At 41.7% G+C, this 6,606-nt stretch overlaps 1 long non-coding RNA gene across 1 annotated transcript in view; it reads right to left on the reverse strand.

Annotated features, from left to right (window-relative positions):
• Positions 1-6,218, reverse strand: part of LOC134730835 (uncharacterized) — a 429,507-nt gene extending 423,289 nt beyond the window's left edge. The window contains exon 1 of the long non-coding RNA XR_010112831.1: positions 5,913-6,218. This is a non-coding gene — a long non-coding RNA (uncharacterized LOC134730835). The remainder of the gene's footprint in view (positions 1-5,912) is intronic.
• Between the last annotated feature and the right edge of the window lie 388 nt (positions 6,219-6,606).

Raw genomic sequence — 6,606 nt, forward strand, 5'->3', positions numbered from 1 at the left:
CCTGCAACATTTCTCTATCCTGAAGGCTTGTCATTCCTTACCCCTGATTTGCCTGTTTCATCCTCTGCCAATGCATAAGAGGTTCCCTCCTCCTCCTCACCATTCTGTTTCTCCTCACTCAAAAGTCTGCTCAGAATTCAGCCTTTATATAGGGTCCCCATAAGAGAAATATCTTGATTTATCATGTCTTTATTTTTTATCACCCAGAATATATAAAATATTTTATCATATGGGTATTTTTCACTTAATATCATTACCCTAACTCAACAAAATTGGTTGTAAAACCATTCTTTCTGAAGCAAGAGAACTATGCACTTTTTAAAAACAAACAGCCTACTCTGCTTTTTCAAATGTCACCCATTAGAAAATAAAGCAGTAGATTTTCTTCTGGTTTGGGGCAGGGAAAGTGTGGGCACTATAGGTATCATTGAACATGAATTCAGTCATTCTAATACAGTACAAAATCTGAAGACTACTTTTTAGGCTGTTAACAATAATTCCAAAGATATTTCCCTGTAGTACTCTGAGAAAAAATATGAAAACAGAGAAGTTCAAGAGAAGCTATAGCAGAAAATAGTACTGGAAATTCTGGCAGGTGAATTATTTGCTTTATTCTCTCACTACTCACCTTGAAATATCGCAATCACAAAGATCTTAATAATTTTTATTAGTCTGATGACTATAAAACTTTAAAAGAGGGAGAGTATTTACTTCTGGCAAAACAAAGAAACACCCATTATGTGGTAGCACATGTGGTTGTAAGACAATCAACCACAAACAACTGGCAACTTCACACATAACTTGACTCTTTTTATCCCAAACCATGTTTATTTAATTACAGCCTAGTGCCTTCATTAACGATGTTTTCAAATATCTCTTGATCCTGGCTAAGTGTTTCTAAATATTGACGTTGGGTAACAAATAACTGTGACACGTATAAAAAGGAGATATTAGGCAATTAAACTGTCCAAAACAGTTGACCAAGCCATGCAAATTCTCTAAACCTAGAGGAGGATCAGTCTTGAATGTGAAGCTGTGACTTAATTCATGCACTTCTTAAGTATGAGATTCTAAGAGAGCATTGGGAAGCATAGGAAACCTTTACTAATGAACCTTCAGGGACCAGTTAGCACAGTGTGTTAAATTGGAATGCTAATTAGGTCTAGGCAATAGTTTAAATCAACCTAAATGCTTGTTAGTTTGACCAATTACAGGTGCCCAATAAGTGTTTGTTTGAATTCAATAATTCTCTGTCCAGAGGGAATATTCTGGTTCATGAGTGGCTGAATTGAAAAATATAAGCTATTAGTCATGAATAAATTGCATATAAACTGGTGCATTTCAGCATTACTACTGGAAGTCCAAGGTCGCAGCAGTGATGGCTCAGTCAGGTCCCTTTCCTTTGGTAGGTCCTATGCAGCGATATTTCCAAATGGTCCTAGATTATTTTGAAGCTTTTCCATGGCATGTGTAATATAATGGAAAGTACAAGCGTGAAACATCTGGGTTATAAGTCAGTCCAGAACCATCAAACTATTTAATGACAAAGCAAGTCTAGAACCCACTGTGCTGACTTGTGGGGAGTCTTCCTCCCATTGTGGCCCCTCAAATCTCTCGAGTCTACATTTCTCCCTTTCCTACCCCCAAAGCCGGCTGCTTTCCCCTCAGTGTATTCTCAAATATTGAGTCTTAGGTTCAGACTAAATACTGTAGCCTGTATGTAGCCTTTTGATTCAACGACTGGTATCCTGACTCCACAAAACCATCCCAGAATTGTTCACATGTCTCCCAGGTGCTAGAAACTGCAAAGCCCAACACTTCCCATAACAACATACACAAAGCTAGCTCTAATCCTGCAATTACACAAGAGCCAGGGGCACTGCTGCAGGTAATGAGTCAGGTCAAGAAGGATTCTAGTTTGTCTTTTGGGTAATTGAAAGCAGAGGCAATGAATCATTGTGTTAGAAGAAACGACTTTGGTATCAGACAAAACCACATGGATCTTAGGGCAAATTTCAAATTTGCCACTTCGGCAGTAGCAAATTAGTATTAAATTCAGTTGTATGTGACAGAAAACCCCCAAATAAGCACTTAGCTAGCTAAGCTGTAGCCATGATTTCTGCATCCCAGCTAGTAGGAAGAAGGAACTGGAGGCCCCATTCTTCTAAGGACAGCTGCCAGTAGTCTCCCACGTCATGCATACTTACAGCTGACGGGCCAGAACTTAGTGAAATGTCCCTGTCAAGGCTGAAGGAAGGCTGGGACATACAGCTTCCACCCTGGGTGCCCTGCTAAAAACCAGATATTCTCTGGCTAAAAAAAAAAAAAGGCTGGAGATGGTGGCTCACGCCTGTAATCCTAGCACTTTGGGAGGCTGAGGCAGGAGGATCATGAGTTCAAGAGTTCAAGACCAGCCTGACCAACATGGTGAAACCCCATCTCTACTAAAAATACAAAAACTAGCCAGGTGTGGTGGCACGCACCTGTAATCCCAGCTACTCGGGAGGCTGAGGCAGGAGAATCGCTTGAACCTGGAAGGCAGAAGTTGCAGTGAGCCAAGATTGTGCCACTGCACTCCAGCCTGGGCAACAGAGCAAGACTCTGCCTCAAAAAAAAAAAAAAAAACGGCAGAGGAGATATTGTATAGAAATTAAGACTCTGTTCCATTCCCTTCCTAACTATGGGACTATGGGTAATAATTTTGTACTAAAATCTTCTTCTGTGATTTAAGATAATACTTCCTTTGTGTGGATTATTTTGCTTAACCTCTCAGCAGTGTCTGACACTGTTCAGCACAAGCTCCTTCCTGAAACAATCTATTCTTCCTGTGACTTCCATAGCCAGACTCTCCTGATTTTCCTCTGACCTTTCCAGTTCTTCCCAATTTTTGTTGTTAATAGTGTTGCCGCCTCTTCCTCTTTCTGTTCCTTAGTGTTCCCATTGGCTCTGTCCTGGAACAGCTTCTTCCTCACTTCTCACTTTATCCATTTTCCTCACCGTTACCCATGGTGGAAGGAAGTATAGTGCACATTTATTGAATGCTTAGTATACACTAGGAACTATAAGTGTGTTATATATAGCATCTCACTTAATCCTATCAACAATCCCAAAGCTAAATACCATTGTTATTGATGGAGGTTGGTGTCATCTGTCCACTGTTGAGTAATGCCAGGTTTGGATTTTAGTCCAGGACTATCTGACTCCATGGATTTTGAGCTTACTATCACACCCACCCACCTTTCTCTAACCATGTAAAAGGAAAACCCTACCAGGTCCCAGCACACACTCAATTGCTTACTGGATATATCCACTGATGATCATGCACACATTTCAAACCCAAGATGCCCCCGAGTAAACTCCTGGTTCTTTCTTCAACTATTTATTGAGCACTTATTATGTGCCAGGCACTGTTGTAGGTGCTGAATCTACTGAAGTAACCAATAGAAACAATCTCTAATTTCATGAGATTCACTGTTTAGCTGAAGGGACAAACAGTGAAAGAAACAACATCAGTTTGAGAGAAACACTACAAAAAATGAAGCAGGCTAAATGGATAGAGAGATGGAGAGGGCTGTACTGTAGGTGGAATAATGGCCCCGCAAAGATGCAAACCCTCTAATCCCTAGAAGCTATGACTATGTTGCATTACATGAAACAGGGAATTTTACAGGCGTGGTTAAGGTTAAGGGTCTCGAGGTGGGGAGTTTATCTAGAATAATGTAGATGAACCCAGTATCATCACATAGGCCCTCAAAAGTGAAAGGTTAGAGGTATGTGACAAGGACAATGGAATAAGATGCAGGAGAAATTTAAAGCATGAGAGAGACTTGCCTGCCATAGCTGGCTTTGAAGATGGAGGAAGGGACCACAAGCCAAGGAATGTGGCATCTCATAGAAGCTAGGAATGGCTGTCAGTTTACAATCAGTAAGAAAATGGGGACATAAATTTCTGCTGCTTTAAGCCACTAAATTCTGATATTTTTTTCCAGCAGCAACAGAAGACTAATGCAGGCTATTTTTTTTTTTTTTTTTTTTTTTTTTTTGAGACAGAGTCTTGCTCAGTTGCCCAGGCTGGAGTGCAGTGGTGCGATCTCGGCTCACTGCATGCTCCACCTCCCGGGTTCACGCCATTCTCCTGCCTCGGCCTCCCGAGAAGCTGGGACTACAGGTGCCCGCCACCATGCCCAGCTAATTTTTTTGTATTTTTTAGTAAAGACAGGGTTTCACCATGTTAGCCAGGATGGTCTCGATCTCCTGACCTCGTGATCCACCCGCCTCGGCCTCCCAAAGTGCTGGGGTTACAGGTGTGAGCCACCGCACCCGGCCTGATGCAGGCTATTTTAAGTAGGGTGGCCAGAAAAGGCCATTGTAAACAAAGCCTGGAGAGATAGCTGAGAGAAGAGCTTCCCAGGCCAAAATAAATGAGTCTGAAGTGAGATGAACTTGGAGTGCACAAGGAATAGTAAGGAGGTGTATGTATCTGGAGTGAGGGGAGAGCTGTGGGAACTGAGAGACCAGGAACAGCCTAGGCCAGCACATGTGGAGGTGTGCAGGTCATGCAGCTTTGGATTTTATTCTAAGCACGATGAGAGGACAGGACAGCAGGGGAGAATCATAACCTGACTTAGCTTGTAAGTTTGCCTATGGGTGCTGTAATGAGTGTGGACTGGATGGGGCAAGTGTAGCAGGAAGGGAGTTCAATTAGGAGACTCTTGATTGTTATCCAGCATTCTAAATAAGAGAAGACAGCTTGGACTAGGTTGAAAGGGGTGAAGTAATTGGTCACATATAGGATATATTTGAAAGTCAGAGTTCATTCTATTTTCTGATGACTTGGAAGTAGGGTGGGAAAGAGAGAAGCCAGGATGGGCAACTAAATGCATGGTGGTGCCAGACAATGACATGGAAAAAGTGTGGTAAAGAAGGCTGGGAGGGATCAAGAGTTGGGTTTTTTTAGACATAAGTTTTAGATGCCAAATAGCCATCCAAGTCAAGATGTCAGGTTTTTAGGTATGTGAGTCTGAATTTAGGGACAGTTTGGATTGGCGGCATGTGGTAGGCAGATTTTAGTTACTCCCCGAAGATGTCCACATCCTAATTCCCAGAGTCTGTATGTCACGTTACATGGCAAGGGGCGATTAAGGTAGCAGACGGAACTGAAGTTGCAAAACAGCTGACCTTAAAATAAAAAGATATCCTGGATTATCTAGGTGGACCCGATGTAATCAAAATGATACTTAAATGAAAGAGAGGCAGAGGACTCAGAACCAGAGATACGGCATATTCAATTAGCCAATTCTGGCTTTGAAAAGGATGAAAGCTGGTTTTTGCAGTTGGTGGAAGTGGTCATGAGCCAAGGAATTGGGGCAGCCTTCTAAAATCTGGAAAAGACAAGGAAACAGATTCCTTCTGAGAGCCCCCAGAAGGGAACACAGCCCTGCCAACACCTTGAGCGTAGTTCAGCGAGAACAATTTGAGACTTCTGAGCTAAAAAGCTATAAAATAATAAAAGGTGTGCTGTTTTAAGCCACAAAGTTTGTGGTAATTTGTTACATGTGCAATAGGAAATTAACATAAGGCATAATTTCTCAGAAACTTATTTTTTCTTCAGTGTATCCTGTCTTGGTAAATGACATAAACTTCACCTGAAGTTTCACATGAAAGCAGAAATACGTGCCATCCTTAATTCTTTCCTCTCCTTAATGTTCCTGATCCAGTTACTATCAAGTTCTCTAGATTCTACTTACTAAATATTTATTCAAAGTTACCCTCTGTCTCCTTTCTCTGCACAGGTCATGATCATCATCATCATTCCCCTTTGGGAGAGAAGAGAATAGAAACCCACCATCTGTTCCCCATTTAGCAACCAGAATAAGTGTTCTAAAATGAATATTTCAAATTATTCCTCTCACCTTGAAACTCTTCAATGGCTTGCTATTTCACTCCATAAATTCTCAACTGCTTGACATGGGTTAGAAGATCCTCCAGGGCTGCCTCTGCCTTCAGCCTTATTTCCTAACACTCGTCCTCACACTGAACTTCTTCCAGATCCTAGAAAGCATTAGGAGGCCTCTTCACTTCAGGTGTTGGCACTGGCCTTCCTCGTCCTCATAGAAAAGACTCTATCATTCGTTACTCCCTTCCCTATCCACCTTCAGGTTCCACACTGCTCCCTTCAGGTCGTTCTCAATCTCCTAAATTGTTAGCACCCTGATATCAGGAACTTTTGCTTCAAGACGCTCATCACAATAGTGTTCTGTTTGTCTCCATGACAAACATGCTGCAGGGCTTTTGCCTGGTTTGTTCAGTACGCTATCTTCACTCCTAGCACCCAGCACATAATAGGTGCTCAGCCAATATTTGTCGAATGGTAATTACCGAAGACCTGCGAATTACTATGTTTAAAATCTCTACCAGGGTTCCTATGACATATTTAGTAACTATTTCCTGGAAAGTCCGTACAAGGGAGCATTCAGATACTTCTAAAAAATGCAATGTTTGTGCCTATCACTAATTTTACATTCTTCACTTTTCCCCACTTTGGAGATGAACAGTAAGAGGTAAGTGAGAGACATTGTGAGAGACATTTTAATTTCTCTTGCATTT

This window comes from Pan paniscus, chromosome 7 (genome assembly GCF_029289425.2).
Source record: "Pan paniscus chromosome 7, NHGRI_mPanPan1-v2.0_pri, whole genome shotgun sequence".
Classification (NCBI taxonomy): domain Eukaryota; kingdom Metazoa; phylum Chordata; class Mammalia; order Primates; family Hominidae; genus Pan; species Pan paniscus.